The 19,650-nt window shown below is 37.3% G+C and overlaps 1 protein-coding gene across 3 annotated transcripts in view; it reads right to left on the bottom strand.

Annotated features, from left to right (window-relative positions):
* LOC145662862 (brefeldin A-inhibited guanine nucleotide-exchange protein 3) overlaps window positions 1-5,071 on the bottom strand; it is a 266,740-nt gene extending 261,669 nt beyond the window's left edge. The window contains exon 1 of one of the 3 annotated variants that reach the window (XM_081728801.1): window positions 4,883-5,071. The gene's annotated coding sequence lies outside the window, so the exon portion shown is untranslated. The other 2 variants (XM_081728803.1, XM_081728802.1) reach the window with 2 other exon arrangements.
* Window positions 5,072-19,650: the final 14,579 nt, after the last annotated feature.

Genomic DNA, 19,650 nt, shown 5'->3' with positions numbered 1-19,650 from the left:
AAGTGGTGCATTACCAGCTCCTTCCTCCTGATCAGACAATCACTTCTGACTTCTACTCTCAGCAGTTGCACAGGGTGCACTGTGCATTGCGACAGGAGCCGAGATTGATGGATCGCAAGGATGTGCTGTTCCTAGTCACATGTGGCAAAGAAGACCCTTCAGCAACTTGGCTGGGAGATAGTGTCATGCACCATATTAACCGGACCTTGTTAGGTTAGGATTTAAATTTCTGGGCTTTCGGCATCTAAGGCCATTTCGCCCTTCACGTTTTGAGGGATGACGTCCCTCGGCGAGCACACTATCCGGGAAAGAGAAGCAACAAAGGATGGGGGAAGGAAGGAAGCGGCCTGGGACCTATAAGTTAGGTACCACCCCGGCATTTGCCTGGTGTGAATGAGGAAGACCTCATTTAGGGTGGCTGGCCTGAAAAAGCGTCTTACACTTTTTCGACCGAGTGATCCCACCTGGAATCGAACTCACCGAACCTTGTGCTACCAGATTACCACCTGTCTCATTCCCTCGACAATCACCTCCGCGGGAGAATTTTCGCAAATAAGGGAGACCTACGGACTTCTCTGCATCTACGAACGCCGAGTTTTATAACTCATCTCACTTCTCATAATTTCATTTTAAACTATTTCGTATTCAAGAAAAAGAAAATCAATGCTGGTTTACTTTTGGATTCTCTATTCCTTTAATTCACTGGTTCCAGAAACTTCGTGCACATTGTAAACATGTCGAAGATCAGAAAAGGTCCGGCTGCCCGAGGATAATAGATTCTGAGGTTGAAGAAAGTTCACCTACCAGCACCCGACGATTACAAAAGCAACTCGCCACGTTCCAATGTACTGTAATGCGTTGCTTTCATGAAGTCGGGAAAACCATCAGGAGCTGCTGCATTATAACATACAAGTTGACCCTAGCTCAGCCCAGAGAAAAGTGGACATGTGCCGACAATTGGTGCGGATTCCGTATGACGTGCGTTTCTCGAAACGAATTATCACCTGTGACGAGATTCCCCTCGCCCTCCCCCGAAATCCAAATGTGCAAAAACAGTGGTTGAGCAAGGGTCAACTTCAGAACCGGTCATCAAACGGGGCCGTTTAAGCATACACTCATGTTCTGGTGTGGTGAAAATACACACTCAAAGCAACGGATGAAATCGTAGTTTTTCTGCGTAACAGCAAATGGCACTGAGTAAAAGTCTTAAAAGTAATTGAGAGTCTCGTAGTGTACACACGTGAAGGAGCTGGGTTTCTCATACTGTATATAATGTGAAACATCAAATACGAAATTTTGCATTTCCCTTCGCTCCTCATCTCCAAATTAAAACTTCAGTAGAGTGGATAAATACTTTACAATAGAAAATATTTACGCCTTTACATTTGTAGAGTAGAAAGTAAGTCAGTTTCATTTTAGCGTTTTATTTCAAGGACAATTTAGTATTTTGCATCTTGAGCATTATAATCTCCCGCTAACTTCATGAGCACTGTGGGTAGCCTATCCAGCAAGGACGATATCCATAATTACTCCCATAGAAATACATGGGAAACGGACTTTTTTTTTTTTTTTTTTAATTGTCCACCTGGGATCACCTGCAATAACAAATTTAATTCCTAACCTTTTACTGTCTACAACTTGCTCAAAATTGATGGTGATCCATTCAAGTTCTTGAGATCTGTATTTCTCGGAGTAAATATACAAAGAAAAACCGAACACCTTAATAAAACTCATAAAATTCCAGGAGGGCCTATTAGAAACAAATAATTAATTTTATTCTAAAAGCCTGCAACTCACTGACGACAAGAGGAAGAGTACTCGACGAATCTACACTCAGAAGGGTACTTAAAATCTTTCACGGGACAAATACACGTATAATAAAGTCCGTTTTATTATTATGTTTATAATGAGTCAGAAATAGTTCGGAATTAAGGTAACTAGGAAATTCGGTAATTAGGAAACAAAACTATTTTTTTTTCTGCGAAATTAGCTTTGGCACGGATGTTTTGCATATTGGTGATTCTTGCGTGTAACTTTGGGAGTACATACAAAAAGTTCTTACTTAATTGGTCGACAGTGCGGTGTGAGACGGGGCGGCTAAGTGTATAGACTGGTGTTGTGCTGTCTCTTCATTGTTTCCACAATGGAACAAGGGTGAATATAGAGTTCTAGTACGCTTAGAGAGAACTCCAACGGAAAGTTCGAAATCTTGAAAATGGTTTATGAGAATAATTGCCTGTTTAGTTGCCGTGTTGCTGAAAGAAAAAAAAAAAAAAATCAGTGCTGGGAGTCTATGGAAGATGACACTCTAACCACATGTATCAGAACAACTGAAATGATTGACGAAGTTCCATGTATATTTTCAATTGTCGAAATGCTAGTAATATCAAGCCTCATGGTGGTGAATAAGGAAACTGTTCACCAAATATTAAAGGACAATTCAAAGGAATGGAAGTTGTGTGCAACTTTCGTGTCCGATTCCTTAACGCAGGAACATAATACTTGTTCGTAAGTACCCCTCCTCTCATAAAAAGGTTTGTTACCGCAGCTCACGTGCTCCCCAGACTTGTCCCCGGTGACTACTTTCTTTTCACCAAAGTATCTCATTTCGGGTTCACTCGAGGAGACGGTTCTACCAAATAGAAAATCAATAGTAAATTACAATGTGAAACATTTTTGAAGGATTGAGAGTTTGCATATAAGCAAATATTGTCAGTGCACAGCATATTGATATCAATTTTGGGTTAAGTTCCAAAGTTGGGCATCCGTTTGCAGCAAAATTTTTCAAATTTACAGGAAGGATATGGATAATTTGATCGTTTGTGTGCTTGATAATATATGAGTCTCGAAAAATCTGTTTATTTGTTATATATAAGCGGTTATAAACATGGGACTATACGGCGAGCGGAGGGAACTACTTGGCGCAAGGTAACTGAACAGTTGCATTGTAGGAAAGAAACGAGCATTTATGATATCAACATGGCGAATGTACAAGGGCAATGAACTAAGTTTTAACATTTATGAAGCAATACGTTGATAACGAGCAAAATCTTTTAAAAGTTTGTGAAGAGCACGGATTAAGGAACCTAATAACAAATTGCAGAAAATATGGAAAAGAGAAAACAGCGAAAAAATCTGGCGAAAGCGGACGCCCAACTTCGGAATAAATGCCTCAATTTTGAGTGAGTATTTTGTGTGTGATTGTGCTCTTGCACTACCCTCGTTTTTCTGTATATCCCCCGCCCCTGCTCCCTATGGATCACATCCCCTGCTGCGCTCCTCCTCTGACTAACTTTTAGAAGCCACCTAGCACAAGTTAGGAACAATGTTTAGCAGACGGGATCCATTTTTTCTAAAAAAAAAAAAAAGTTACAATCCCGGTAGTTTCTGTTCACATTAGGTTAGGTTATTTTCGGGTAGGTAGGTTAGTTTATGTTAGATTATATTAGTGTAGGTGTACAGCATAATTTCCGAAAAAAATTATAGAACTTCGCTTATTTCTGTTAATATTAGGTTAGATTTGGTTCGGTTATATTAGATATAAGTACTTCCATTTCTCCCGTAAATTTAGTCTTTTCACGTACTTCTGGACCCCGTTTGCTAAACATTAGCCCAAATTGGTTCGTGTCTTATGCACTGTAGTTTTTATGCCAAATGGCCACTCTGTTTTTATACTGAGCCCTCCTCAAGTCAAACTGCAAGTAGTAATGGAGCTCTTCATTTAATGCATGCTCTGCTAAAAAAAATACGAAGTCCTAACCTAACGTGAAAATTTGGTAAAACCGTCTGCGCGAGTAATGCCCTCACTTCCAGTAGTCTGTCCATGATGCACTGGATCGTAAAAAGGTGTGTAGACAAAGGAGGTTCCTGCTTTGAATAAGCCGAAGCTGATTCCATTTATTTATTTATTTATTACAGACCCAGTCTAGTTTCCTGATTACGCAGAATACACCACCACTCTGATCCCAGTGACACACTTCAGCAGGAAACTATACTGATTGTTCTTTACATCTGTAAGAAAATGGAAAGTGTATTTATGAATTGTCACTCATGTTCTCTTACTGCGTACACTAAAGAACTTTAGGATGAACTGTTTCACCTACCATTGACGAAAGAACCTAGCATTCATTCGGCATGATAGTGGAGAAAAAAAGCCATCAAACCGTGCGAAGGCATGGAACTCTAATGCAAAGTAAGCAAATATGTGAATTGACTGAGAATCGATTTTTAATCCTTTCATTTCAAGTAGTCGCTTTACGTATCTCAAGAATTACATTAACATTACAGGTTTGAGTATTCAGTCAAGTTAATTACATACGCTTATTCTATTAGAGAGAGACGAAGGATCTTGTGTTAACTACATGTTGAGACCATTAACAACATTGCTAATCTTCTTGATCACCTCCCAGGAGGTGTTTTATAATTGCAACATTCACTGCGAAATCAGCCTTGCACTTCTGACTCGTATCTATACGCAAATACACACACATCCAAGTAAGTGACTATTCCCAACATTCAACAATATATCTTTAGATAAGACTTCATGTTTATTTCACTACTGGTTGAGAAAGATAGGGTTAGTTTTATTTTTACAAGCAACCGAAGAAATGCCACATCTGCAGTATTGATTGTCCACGAAGGCAGACCTATGTATCGACGTATCTACGCATACAATCCTCGAAAAATTTCTGAAGCAGAATGATATGAACATAAGCAATGAAGTTCAGAAATGTCTAAATATTCACTTTTTATTTTATAAAACTAACAAATTTGACAAAACAAATCGGTTCTTCAATATCAACATCCTGCATTTAATCAACAGCAGGCATTAATGTCATTCAGGATATCCATAGGTTTTCATATACGAATATAATGAATTTACCTCCATATGTACAATTTCCTTTTTAAAATAAGGTATCATTTTCTTTTATTATCACTGCAACATATGTGTAGAAATCACACACGCAGTACCCGCACTCAGTCTGTGGTATTAGAATAAGTGCAACACCCCCAAGTATGTGCAGTTCTAGTTTCCTCACGTTTGAGAACAGAAATTTCCCACCAACACCAAAAATACCCAGCTTTAACCTGAGGGCCATAACCGTCTTTACCAGCAAAGTGAAGGGCCGCAGCTTATAATAATATTAATATTATTATTATTATTATTATTATTAATAATAATAATAATAATAATAATAATAATAATAATAATAATAATAATAATAATAATACGCTAGAAAAGAAAAACATAAAAATGCATTTGAAATATGTGTACCTATTCAGTGTAACAAATATGGGTGACTAGTAGCGTTTACAAGACCCGCAAGCAGGGGCGTCATTTAGGGGGGGAAAGGGAGGGGGAATTGCCCCCTGAGTTTGAGATTTCTATATATTTTATCAATAAAATAGTAGTAAATCAGTGAAATACGCGAAATTTTACTTATATCAAGGGGTTTTGCCCCCTCCCTCCCACGCAAATCTGAAATGACGCTCCTGCCTGCAAGATATGTAAAAGAGAAGAATCTCCAAGGTAGCTTCTGAAGCGATTCTTCACAATTTCCATGGTGGAAAATGCAATTTACACAAATAACTACTATCAATCACTGACACTCTTTTCCGACCGAACTCCAAAATTAAAGGAAAGGTGTTGCATGGATTCCCGCACCTTTTTGTTGTACAAAATCGCTAAATGGATGTTTTGTTTCGAAAGAAGAGTAGAAACATTAAAAGAATGAATAAATATAAATAAGAAAATAATATCAGTAATAACAATCGTAAATCCTAAGAGCTTTGTGGGCCGCAGAAAATGGTTTAGCGGGCCGCCATTTGGACAGCACTGTTCTACATAATCATCTTCTTCATTGGACTTATTCCGTACTGACCTTCGCAAAAATTGCTGAGCAAAATGCAACGCAAAAAATTAATCATAGCACACTTTGAACCAGTGTTGGGTAAGTTACTTGTAAAAATGTAACGCGTTACAAGTTACTTTACTTTCTCTTAAAATGTAACGCGTTAGTAACGCGTTACTTGCCCCAAAAAAGTAACTGTTACTTTACTTCGAAACTAACGCGTTACTTTTAGGTCCGAAACTTTAAAAATGTGAAAAAAATTATGACTTAAATTTTCCGTACTACTATTACTACCGCTATTACTATTATTATTATTATTATTATTATTATTATTATTATTATTATTATTATTATTATTATTATTATTATTATTATTATTATTATTATTATTATTTTAACAACGCTGCATATAAAACGAAAGATAGGAGGTGAATACTAAAAACTAGTTGATTGCCAACCTCGGTAGTCGTGAAGTCTAGGAGTCAAAGACATTGTTCACGAGCTTCTGAATTTGGGTTGAGGGTCTAGGTTGAGTATTCGAGCTCGAGCCAAACACTGTTAAAAGTTAGAGGACACTGACCAAATATCTTCAAAACTGCTCGGCCCGGGTTTAGAATTGTCAACGTCTCGAGCAGCTCGGCTCACAGCTCATTCACTATCCTCCCGAACCGAGAAGTAAGCCGAGCCAACAGCTCACCCAACCGATTCGGCTAGAGCCTCGGCTCAGTTGAGCCGAACCGCGCAAATGGCTCATCCCTACCAAGCCAGCTCGAGCCGATGGTTCACCCCAAGTGAGCCGACTGGAGCCATCTTCTCAGTTGAAGCGAGCTGAGCTGTGCTTGCTATAAAAAAGTCTCTTGTGGTCTCGCTATCGAGACGAGACGAGATGCAAGCCGTGTCCCTTTTCGTGAGCAACACTAAAAGTATTCCATATTACGGTATTGTTTAGCTTACATTTCTCATGGCTTTCGTTTTCCAGTGTAATCAGGCCATGATTTCAAGACGACTTAACGGGATGATCTACCTTTTCTCGGCACAAAAATTTTTATATTGGACCTTATGGGGAGAACATGGCTACCGAATTTCCTCAGTTTCTAAGGAACTAGGTATCTCTAATGGGAAAGAAAAATTTTGCAGCATTCTACAAAGTTTTTAACAAGTTGAAATACTTAAATTGTATATTTGTGTGCTAGTTTAGCAGAAATAAATTATTAAAAAATAAATAAATTAGTTTCTTTTTATACAAATTATAATATGTCTAACTTTGGAACCAATTATGGTAGAAAGATCAACTTTTTTTTTTTTTTTTGTTTTATTCCTTGAGAAGAAACGACTCTAATAGTTTTAATCACAACCATATCTGATACGCCAATTAAAAAATAGTATTTTAATATAAGTATTAAAGTCCACCTGTCAAGAAGTTTGACGAGGGTAAGGCATCCGCGCCCACCCTTTTCTTCTGTTTTCGTCCCGAGAGATATGAAGGGACCGTTTTCACAGCAGGTGTCAATGTGCGAATGTAAACATCCTGTCCTCACGTTCAATAGCCCAAGTTCGGCCACTTTCTCTCTCTTTTTTTTCTCTCACTCTTCCGAGGAGGTGTTTCTACCCTGTAAGGAAATTATAGGTATGTAGAGAAAATGGTGATCAATTATTTCTGATAGCCAGATGATAGACAAGCATTCTAAAATGCCTTCGAATTCCAAAAATGTATCGACTATAACTTTACCATCTGGTTATTTTCAGGAGGCAAAAGTTATATTATTATTATTATTATTATTATTATTATTATTATTATTATTATTATTATTATTATTATTATTATTATTATTATTATTATTATTATTATTATTATTTGGAGTTAGAGTGCAAAGCCACGAAGATACAAATGGCTCTATTGGCTAAACATACACATACCTGCCCCCATTCAGAACATCCCTTTGTGCGTTAGAAAACATGCTATAACAATGCGCCCCTCGCAAAAATATAATTCAACTCTTATTGACCTCAGTAGCGCTTACTAATAGCGTAAATGCTATAAATCAGGCATTTGCAAGTAGGAACAGGGATGGGCCGAATCACAGAAATCTTACTGTCGTCACGGGCTGTAAAAGGTAATATATGACATTTTCAGAAGAAATAATTATCGGATAATTTAATAACGGCCAATTTCGCGGGCTGTATAAAAAAACTCGGCGTGTCAGATCCGGCCCTGTAAGGACTATTATGAACGGAAGGTGGCAGTCAGTAGTGAAAGAATCAAGATAATTGAGGAACAAACACGTGATCAAAGCCTAACTGAGACTTGGTTTGAGGAAAGAAAAACCCGGATTACTGCATCAAATGCAAAAAGGATTGCTTCCAGAAAACAAAACACTAGTTGTGCAAAGATAGTGAAGGACCTGGTGTATCCTAAGGAATATAACACTGTTGCGACAAATTGGGGGAAAGCACACGAGACTATAGCACGAAGAAAATATGAACAGGTTCTAGGAATCTCAGTTATTCCTTGTGGCCTATTCATAGACAAACAAAACCCCTTCCTAGGGGCAAGTCCTGATGGTGTCGTTTATCCAGATGAAGGAGAACCATATCTCTTGGAAATAAAGTGCCCTTACAGTGCACAATTTTGCGAAAGTATCGCTGAAGCTTACGAAAAAATAAAATCCTTCTGGCTACGCAAGAATGAAAATTTTTTTCTCCCAAAAAATCACACGTACTACTACCAAATTCAACAGCAAATGCTTTGTGCTGGAATGAAGAAGTGTGATCTTTTCGTGTTCATCCCTGTAGCAAGTGAGATACCTAGTAATCAGAATGAAAATTATGACATTATAACAATAGAACGTAATGAAGACTTCCTCAATGACCTTGTGCCAAAACTGCGATGGTTTTACGTATATGAAATGTATACTACCAGAGCTCGCTGATTCTCGTGTGTTTCGTGGGCTCCCAATCAGGGAACCAAAGAAGCCATTCACGAAGGCAGATGACAATTCACAAAAAAGGTACAAAGGAAGTAGTGATGTGAACCTCGGTGTCAGTAACTAGGGATGGTATCGAGACGAGACGAGACGAGACTTTGTACAGTCTCGGTCTCGTCTCGGTTTATGAATAACGGTCTCGGTCTCGTCTCGAGTAAAAAATCAGTCTCGGTCTCGTCTCGGTCGACAGATGCTTGTCTCGATCTCGGTCTCGGTCTCGAGTACCAAATCTCGGTCTCGTCTCGAAAGTCTCGAGATAAATAGTGTGAAATTAAAATAGTGAAAGCATTATTCTCGTACAGTCTGTCGTTTCCGCTTATTTTTTTCCTTTCATTTTGACTTAGAATTATGTTATGGTGTACCTCTTCATAGCTAATTTGCTAGTGCTGTTTTTATTCCAAGTTCAATGATCAGTGTTTATATCACCCTAAAACCCTAATAGAACCCATATTTCACTTTCAGCAATAGACTTTGTCTCATCTAGCCTTAGAACTGCCTATACAATTAAACTCTATTAAATTAACTCCAGTACTATACAGTAGTTTATTTCCTTCCTTTGAATCAGAATTGTTCAATACCTCCTAACGGATAACGCAACACATAGCAGCACGAATGTATTTAATCGTACTGAAATTGAAACTTTAGAATTTCTCATTATTCAATACATTCTGCTTTGACTATAATTTTAAAAACAGAATATAACGTTCATTATCTTAACAAATAGGGTAAAGTATTACTACAATATACGTATTTGTTTGAAATTTATGAAATGCTTTATTACCGTTTCACATCTCCGTGTTTAATTGACACTTTATAACACGAACGTCCTGAACCTTGTGGTGGGAGCTACTACACTCATCTTTGCTATGTGAGGTCTCGAGTTGGATCACAAAACAAGTTAGATTCAAAGTCCGATGTTTCGCATAGTTCGCGTCTCATTTTAAGTGCATTCTGTTCTTATACTAGTTCATAAGGTCGTAATGCATTACGTAAGCACATATCCAGTGCCGTAACATAGATTAATCTTATTCTTGAGCTCTCAACGGTGCATGCAATCTTTATTCGAGAAAACTAATCTTGCGTTTATTACGTTGAAATTTTATAATATATACATATTATATAAGTATATAGGTAATTCGAGTTATCTGTATCTATTGTTTCTCACTCGCCAAAACAAGTGATTCTTAACTTTCTAGTTTTCTTTTGTATTAATTTTCGTAGTTTTGCTGCAACATGATGGATTGAATAGTCAAAAATACTTTTTTCGCTCTATGATTTTCATTAAATTTTGGATCCATTGTTACCCTACCTTACCTAGTAAAAGTTATATATTTAGTCTTAGTTGAGGAACCAGTTTTTCGCTTCTGTAAAATTACGAAATTATGACTTGGTTTAGTTTACCTCCGAGGTCCAGATATAATAAAATATCACCATCATCATAATCAACCATTATCAATCCATTGCTGGATGAAGGTCTTTCCAAGTCTTCTCCACAACTATCTAATGGGCAATTCTTTTCCAAGTTACTCCTCCAGTGGCTCTTGATTTCGTCACACCTTCTTGTATGCTGAGGTTTCCTAGGCTGTTTTTGTCTCGTGGTATCCAGTCTAGAATTGTTGTCGTCCGTCGATCATAATTTCTTCTTGCAATACGTCCAGCACACTTTCCAGCTCATATTAAATTATTTCATTAGCACCATCAGTATTCATTTCTGTATATTTGGGCTACAAATAGTTCGAATTCGCTACTTTCGGAGTACAGACACAATACTTTTTAATAATCGGATCTGACAACACTGACTGAATGATTTCAATCAACACAATGTGAGGACCTCCATTTGTTCTAGCGGCTAGAACTCTTGATTTCGGTTCGCGTGGTCCCAAGTTCGATTTCCGGTAGGGGTAAAGTTGAACGACCGAAGTGGTTCGGATTCCACTATAATCATTAGCTCCACGTCTCCTGTAGCCGCCCTAGCATAACTGTGGGACGTTAAACTAAAACAAAACAAAACAAAAGTGAACACTGTGTATTACTAACTGTAAGTTCTTGAATAATTGCATATAGCTATATGGTATCGATCGAGTTTGGGGTGATCGGTGGTCAAACTAAAGCAAGTGAAATGTAATTAGAGTGCAATTAGAACTTTTAATTAAGCACGATCTTAATCTAAAGTGTACACCAGGCCTAAGGCTTAAGCAGAACAACTAGTGTTACTGAAAATGTATCAGTTACATTTAATCTCAATTACAATTTGCATTTAGGAACGAAGATTTAAACATTAACATTATAAGTAGCCAAATACTATGAAAAACATCGTCTCTTGAAAGCATTCTTGCACCATAAAACAAATTACGAGTAATTTTAAAATATTTTGCAGTTTAACTACGTTATTTGCACATATTTAGAATAACATTTAGCTATCTATTTAAGTGGGCAACACTGCTTAAAATAATGTAACTGTGACTTGTAATTAAAACCACCAAAAACTGTTGTAATGTTATAGAAGCAAAGGAAAGCAATAATCATTATAAAAATTTAATAAAAATGCGTCATTTTAAGCAGTATAACAATCACTACCAATGTGTTTGGTATCTCTGAAACGATTTGAAATAACAATTGTTGTAAATGGCGTTATAAGCATTGGAAGCATAAGTCTTTTGGAAGCATCTGCATGATGAGACGTGATATGTCAGCGCGTTTTCGAAGTAAAATCTTTAGAAACATTTAAATTTTCCGTTTCTTGTAACTTTGTTCCTTCCTTCATTCGAAATATATTATACCATGATCATAGTCTTTGACGCTGAGGTACAGTTGAGTTGCGCATTGCACCGTCAAATGCAGGGAACTCTCGGCATAGCTTTTCTGCTCTCATTTTTCCCAGGATACTTTGCGGTCGGTGACGTCACGTGAAGGTATCGCGGTATTTTTCAAAATATGTGAAATTCTGCATAAACAATAACACTACTGTTTCAAGATGGGGAAAAGTTATCTTACTTGTGCAGTAGCTCATTTTTATAACATAGGAAGCAGTACAAATGAAATAATGTTCCATCGATTCCCTAAAAATGATGAACTTCGAAGAAGATTGATTTCCCGCTGTAAGCGAAAGAACACTTTTAATGTGGATAACGCACGAATGTTCTGCTCACTTTTCACCAGAGGATTATCAAAGAGTTTGAAAAAACGAGCTTCTAAGTTTCCTGCAAAAGTAGTGTTTAAGATCTGACGTTGTTCCTTCATTATTGATAACAAACTGGCATGGGGAAAAATAAACTAGACACTAGTCAAGTTGAAAAACAGGTGTGTAACAACAATAATTAATTTTACTTTTATAACATTTGTTTCTGAGGGCCTGAAGCTTAAGAAGTTTATGTACGTAAAGCGAAGTGGAAGGGGGTACCAACGAGAATATAAATGTATACTCTCATATATTCTTACAAGGGAACCTTCCGAAAATGATAGTTGCAGTGAAAGATGTGACCTATGCCAATTGAAAGAGCTGTAACAGAGATGAGCATTCCCAAAATATTAGCTGCCCATAGCAATAGGTTCAAGAAATATAAGGAGTGGAAGTTCGGGAAACAGCAAGGTTGGACAAGGGGGGAAAAGTGCAAATTCCGCAAAAAAAGGGGGGCACGGTAAAATACAATGCTGACAAGTGATGTATAGAAAGAGACTTGCCACAATAGGGAACAAATGAAGGCCACCAGTGGGATTAACAGTGTTGCCAACTGCAATGAAAAGTACACGTTTTGTAAAGAGCACTATATAAATCGAGTGCAATATTCAGTGTCAACCTGTCATGTAGAACATATGACGTGTATAATCAGTGGTACAATCTAACAAAAGAAAATAGAAAAAACAGAAGTACAGAAGTAGAAGAACGGAAAAGACGGAGTTGGCCATAATGCGCCACATTTGATCACGAGCTGTGCACATTAGAATGAACAAAACAAGAAAGCACCAACTATGCAGGAAACCGACGTACCTAGAGTCGAAAAGAAAAACGTGTTCCAAAGTTGACAACACTGGTCATGAAAATCCAAACAATTCTAATATAGTTAGGCCACTCGCTTCACAAAAAGAAAATTCCGGCAACAGGCATCACTCGGAATGCATCAATGCTGGAGTGATTGAGACAATGTCAAGTCGGGGAACATGAAATGGTTGGGTTGAGCCGAGAACCGATAATAGTTGTAGTGTGTATTATGTCATGGTTGGGTCGTATGTCTGAATATACAGGGTGTCTCACCAAACGTTGTGACCTGAAAGATTTGCGAAACGAACAAAATTGAAATGGATTCAGTTGTGCAGGAATGTACCAATGTCAGGGGATGATAAAAGTCTGTAAGAGGCAAGGGCGCACAGGATCCCCATCATAGGGCCCCAGAAGCCAACTTCAAACTTTCAAATGACAACAGGGACCGAGTGGTACCTCTTTCGATAGATCATGGAATGTACAACAATACCTATAGGAAACATTTGCTATATGAAGCATGGTTTTCAAACTGGCCGCCACAAATATATGTTGTGTCTTAACATGGCATCCAACATTGTGATCTCAAATTGCTGCGAAGCGAAAAGAGATGTTGAAAATCCAATTGCACAGGAATGTACTTATGTCGAGGGCCAAGAAAAGTTTGTAAGAAGCAAGTCCCCCAGGGCCCCCATCATACGGCTCGAGGGGTTAACGCAACATTTCAAATACGAACAGGGGGCGGATGATATTTCTTTGGATAGATGCAACACCGCCTATAAGAAACATTTGCTATATGAAGCACGGGTTTCCAAATGGCCGCCAAATATGCACGTTGTTCTTGTCACCGAGCAGATATTTTTGGCGGCCATTTTGACTTTTTGTCAACTCTTCCGAATATTAAGGCCTTCCCAAATACAACCGCAAACATGCGGAAGAGTGATTTAAGCGTGTTTTATGCCAACGTGTTTTGACCAAGTTTGGCAGAAAGAAACCTAACTGATGTTGTGCTACTTGTTGATTCTTGGACAGCGATCAAAGAAACCAACTTGCTCTACGAGCATGTACAATCCGAATTTCAAAGTAGAGCTGATATCTCCTGGTTGTACGGGTCTGATACAACCACTTGATGTTATTTTTTAGACCATACAAGAACTTTGAGCGCTGCGTTAGAGAGCTTGTGTCATCAGATACTCACTTTAACATTTGGTCCCGCGAGAACTTTCTGAAACTTCAAGACTTAACCCATTACCACCTTATGGCATGTTTAATCAAGCCTTTGATTATGTATGCTTTCTACAAGTGTGGATATGTGATAAAAAGACCACCAAAGATTCCCACACCTCTAGAGTACTGTTTCGAGACATTCACAGGCGATCATTGTACCATGTGTGACGGATTGGCAGTATTCCGCTGTGGTCACTGCAAATGTATCTTCTGCTTAGACCATTGTCTCATCGAACAATTGCACGCACAATGTTAACGAGCATGCACAAATGATGCGAAGGCTAATGCCTGTTGCCGGAATTTTCTTTTTGTGAAGCGAGTGGCCTAACTATATTAGAATTGTCTGGATTTTCATTATCAGTATTGCCAACTTTGGAACTCGTTTTTCTTTTCGATTCTAGGTAAGTCGGTTTCCTGCATAATTGGTGCTTTCTCTTTTTGTTCATTCTAATATGTACAGCTCGTGGTCAAATGTGGCGCATTATGGCCAACTCCGTCTTTTCCGTATTTTTCGTACTTCTGTTTTTTTCTATTTCTTTTGTTAGATTGTACCACTGATTATACACGTCATATCTTATGTTCTACATGACAGGTTGACACTGAATAATGCACTCGATTTATATAGTGCTCTTTACAAAACGTGTATTTTTATTCCAGTTGGCAACACTGTTAACACCACTGGTGGCCTTTATTTGTTCCCTATTGTGGCAAGTCTCTTTCTAGACATCACTTGTCAGCATTGTATTTTGCCGTGCTCCTTTTTTTTTTTTTTTTTTTTTTTTTTTTTTTTTTCGAAATTGCACTTTTTCCCACTTGTCCAACCTTACTGTTTCCCGAACTTCCACTCCTTATATTACTTGAACCTATTGCTATGGGCAGCTAATTTTTTGCGAATGCTCATCTCTGTTACAGCTCTTTCAATTGGTATAGGTCACATGTTTCATTGCAACTATCATTTTCGGAAGGTTCCCTTGTTAGGTTTAAATGATATTCGTGAGTTTTGTTAAGTATCTGAAACATTATTCTAGCAAAGTGCTCAAAGTGCATTTTGAGCAGAACATTCATAGGAACCTATTACGAACCGAACCTAACCTAACTTTACCTAGTCTAAAATAATCTAATCTTGTTTAACCGAACCGTACCTGTTACGTACAAATCACATTGATTTTATTCCTTCTCGAATGCCACATCGTGTGACAAAATCATTTGTTCTGATCAAAGTGCACTCTTACCATATCCTTATAATTAAAGGGCTGGCCGAGAGAGGGGGCTAAGCGACAAAAACTAAATTCCGATGAATCGAAGGGCACAGTGTAGGACAAATAACTGCAAATTTTCTCCTGTGAAGGTGGTTCTTTTATGTATGTATACCACTCTATAGGTATCTGTGCAACTTATAACCTGTAATACATAATGTAAAATGTGTTATATTGAGTAATAAACAAATATTAGTAATGTAAAGGAAATATTTTGCAGTAATGATTCTGACAATTTGGTTAATACACACTAAATACAACGGGTTAGGTTAGATTTCTAACCTGACCTACCTTAACCTAACCTAATCAAATGAGGTTAGGCTAGATTCGGTTATATTAGGTTAGGGTGGATAAGATTTCTAACATAACCTAATCTATCCTAACACAACCTAACCTAATTTGTTACTACATACCCGGAATCTCTGAAATTTTGAATAATGTTTGCTTTATTTTTTTACTACCTGAAATGTTCTTATTGAGAGGATTGGTTTATGGAAAGTATTTGAACTCCTTCCACCCTTAGAATTCACGTTTCAATGAAATTGCAACGACAAAAATCCATAATGCCACCCCTTCCCCACGCCCAAAGAGGATGAATTTGATTTTAAAGGGTATCAGTGGTCACTATTCAGTGACCCTGAAAATTATTTACTGGACACCAATTTCGATTGTTTCTGATTATTTGTCACCTCCTTCCTATCTCCTCTCATCCCGGACGAAAAAATGATAAGATCCTAAGTTAGGTCTGGTTGCATTAAAGTACCAAAAATCGTTAAAGTTGATCGAGGAGGTTAGCAATCAAACATTGTTCCAATGAATAGAAAATGCCCCCTCTTCCCCTTAGAACGGAAAGTTTCAAAAACAATGGGACATGTTTTTATTTAAGCTTAAAGAGGAGTTTATATACCGAATTTCATCTTTCTAACTTAATAGGTTTGTGAGATACTGTATTTTAGGTACAAATTTTGAACCCCTTCTACCCCTTAGGATTCGCCTTTAATTAAGATAATAAGGGCCAGGTCAACTCATGTACGGTACTAAAAATTATAAAAATCGATCCAAAGCTCTAGAATGAATTAGTAAGTAAACATTATATTCATTTTCATTTGTATAGATAATTTATCATTATTGACGGTATTTATATATTTATTACATTATATTGTCTAATCTGTGAGTAGAAATAACTCATTATTTGTATTTGGAAAGACAAGGAATATCATAATTATGTTTTGAATCCAGTTTTACGAATAAAGCGCGAAGTGTAACAAGCAGGCAAGCGAAAAAAAATCTTCACCGATACCTCCATATGACGTCACGAACAGGGAGCCAATCAGAACGCTAATCGCGAACTGGGGCTACCTGTTATTTTATATACCTTGCCGTCCATGCCATTTGAGTTATTGGAGATTTGCAAGCTACATAAATAATGTATGGGCTATTGTGGTTTTGTTAAATAACTAAATATGTAATACTTTACGTAGCGCAATTTGAGAAAATACAACTTTATTTTGCTTTAGCAACATTGCTTGTTTAGCCCTCCTTAACGCTCAGGTATGCACTGGATAAAATGGGCTTCAATCCTACTTTCTTTACACTGGGTAAAGCGGCTAACCATGGTTTAGCCCCTCCCTTGATCATATACTGTGTCCGCGGCTATACATACATACATACATACATACATATATATATATATATATATATATATATATATATATATATATATATATATATATATATATATATATATATATATATATATATATATATATATATATATATATAGGATGGCCCATTTTAATCTTTTTACGGGGATATCTCGATTACAGACATTTATCTATATATATAAAAGAGAACGTACAAAATCCTTTGTCCGCTCATCACGCTAATACGGCTGAACCAATTTCTTTCATTTTTGGGGGGTTATTAGGATTTGGACCCTAGATGGTTTTTATCATATCACTTTAATTTTTAATTACCAGTGTCTTGAGATAATTGACCATTCAAGTGTCCATAACGTACAAATCCTTTGTTATTAGTTCATCATAGGTAAAAATAAACGTATTTATATGCAACCCGCATGACCGTGTCACTCGGCGGGTTAACATAAATGACAGGCGATATACAGCGGAAAATAGCTTGAATCTTCTGTTTAAAATTTTTTAATTGATTTGCTTATTTTTACAGACACTTTTACAATATGCCAGCACCGGGATGACCGCAGCGAAGCGGGGCGGGTTAACATAAATGACAGGCGATATAATGTTAAGATTTACTGCAATCTTCTATGGTTTTTATCATATCACTTGAAAGCGAAAAAGTAAAAATTATCTAAGTAACAAAGTTTATTGCGTTCCGGGGTGACCGCAGCGAAGCGGGGTGAACGCTGCTAGTCTCTTATAAAAACACATTTCAAACAACTTTGTTTCGTAGATACAATTTGCAAAAACTAAGCCTCTCATTTGCAATTTCACTGATCCTTCGCGCTTCACTCACTTACGGAGCGAGGTTGGAGCTAGGAGTTAGATTTGTTTCTTTCCATTATGGCACTTTTTCTCTAATCATTTTTTCGACTGTTGCAACATTCCCGAGCTATAGAATGATAAATACCCTCTGTGGTTTCCTATTCGAATATTTCTTCTGGTGTTTTCATATTAGTGATACTGGACGTTTTACCTGATGCAGGTACCATGTCTTGGTGGTCATTTTGAAAACGGTGACCCATATGAACAATCTTTTGCAACAGCACTCTTTAGTTTTTAAAGATATGTCGAACGAGGTATCATTCACCTCATGTTTCCATTTACAATTTTGAACTTGCGCCCTGGGCCCCCATGAAGGGTGGCCCTGGGAGTCTCCGCGACAATATCAATCGATGTGCCACATTACATTTTCTGTTTGAGTTTCTATTCGGTTCATTTATGTTCAACCGTTTTCATATTAGTGGTATTGCACATTTTACTGTATCTGATAGAAGGAACATGTCTTGGCGGCCATTTTGAATACAGTACCCGATATGAAAGATCTTTTGCCACAACGCTTTTTAGTTTTTCAAGATCTATCGAACGAGGTACCACTCACTCCTTGCTTCCATTTAAAATTAAAGTTGGGCCCCGGGAACCCAGGCAGGGCGGACCTGGGTGGCACCGCGACCATATATATGTATATATATATATATATATATATATATATATATATATATATATATATATATATAGAGAGAGAGAGAGAGAGAGAGAGAGAGAGAGAGAGAGAGAGAGAGAGAATTCTATTCGCATCAGCAGTGGATTTTGTTTCGGGAGAGGCTTGAGGAACGAGTGAGAAACATTTGCGTTGTACGTGCAATGCAAAAAATTATCACAAATTTATTTCGGGAGGGGTTTGAGCCCGATAACCACCCCCTAAATACGCCAGTGTACATCAGTCAACCGTTCTCATATTATCTAACACAGCAACGAAACAAATTTTGAGTGAAGGAAATTTTAGTATTTATCTATATCAATATTCGAGACGAGACCGAGACTTTCGAGACTGACCTAAGTCTCGTCTCGGTCTCGTCTCGCTTTATAGAGGTCTGTCTCGGTCTCGTCTCGGTATTTAAAAGTCCGTCTCGGTCTCGGTGCCATCCCTATCAGTAACAATAAAACTATTTAGTGGCCACAAATATAAAGCATATTGTAAGTATGTACTGGGCAGTGTAACGCATTCTTAAGCACAAGTTTATTTGTGAGAAACTGTCACTTTGTGTAAATATACAAATTCATATATCACTCAAATATAAGTAGTACATGGGAAGAACGATGAAAGCCACATTTTCAGTCAGGTTCGGTTATGTTTAGAAAATGTTTTTTCTGCACCAAAATATATAAAATGGATGGTGAACGCAGGTTGTAGTTCACTCATGGGTACATCCACGACTGGATTACAACTTATTGTTACCACCCATGTTATATATCTTGGTGCAGGAAAAAAAATTCTAAACCTAACAACCAAACCTTACTAAAAATGTGATATTCGTCATTCTTCCTCTGTACTACTCATATGTAATTCATCACAGTAAACATTTGCAATAACGTACTGTTTACAAAATATTAATCGTATTCTAATGTAAATATTGTAAATAAGTGCATGGATGTCATTAGTGAATAGTCTCAGTAGCTTAATCTGCATACAGAAACTGCAAATCAATGGTTTCATATGCCTACAGAGGAACCTTCCATTGTAAAAGTAAAAAGGTAACGCATCATGGATAGTACCCCTCGGGTGATGTGGAAATCTATCCAGTGTTTTCTGCATATATATATATATATATATATATATATATATATATATATATATATATATATATATATATATAT

This window comes from Thermobia domestica, chromosome 10 (genome assembly GCF_964235325.1).
Source record: "Thermobia domestica chromosome 10, izTheDome1.hap1.1, whole genome shotgun sequence".
Taxonomy (NCBI): Eukaryota; Metazoa; Arthropoda; class Insecta; order Zygentoma; family Lepismatidae; genus Thermobia; species Thermobia domestica.
This window is presented reverse-complemented; position numbering and strand designations above follow the sequence as displayed.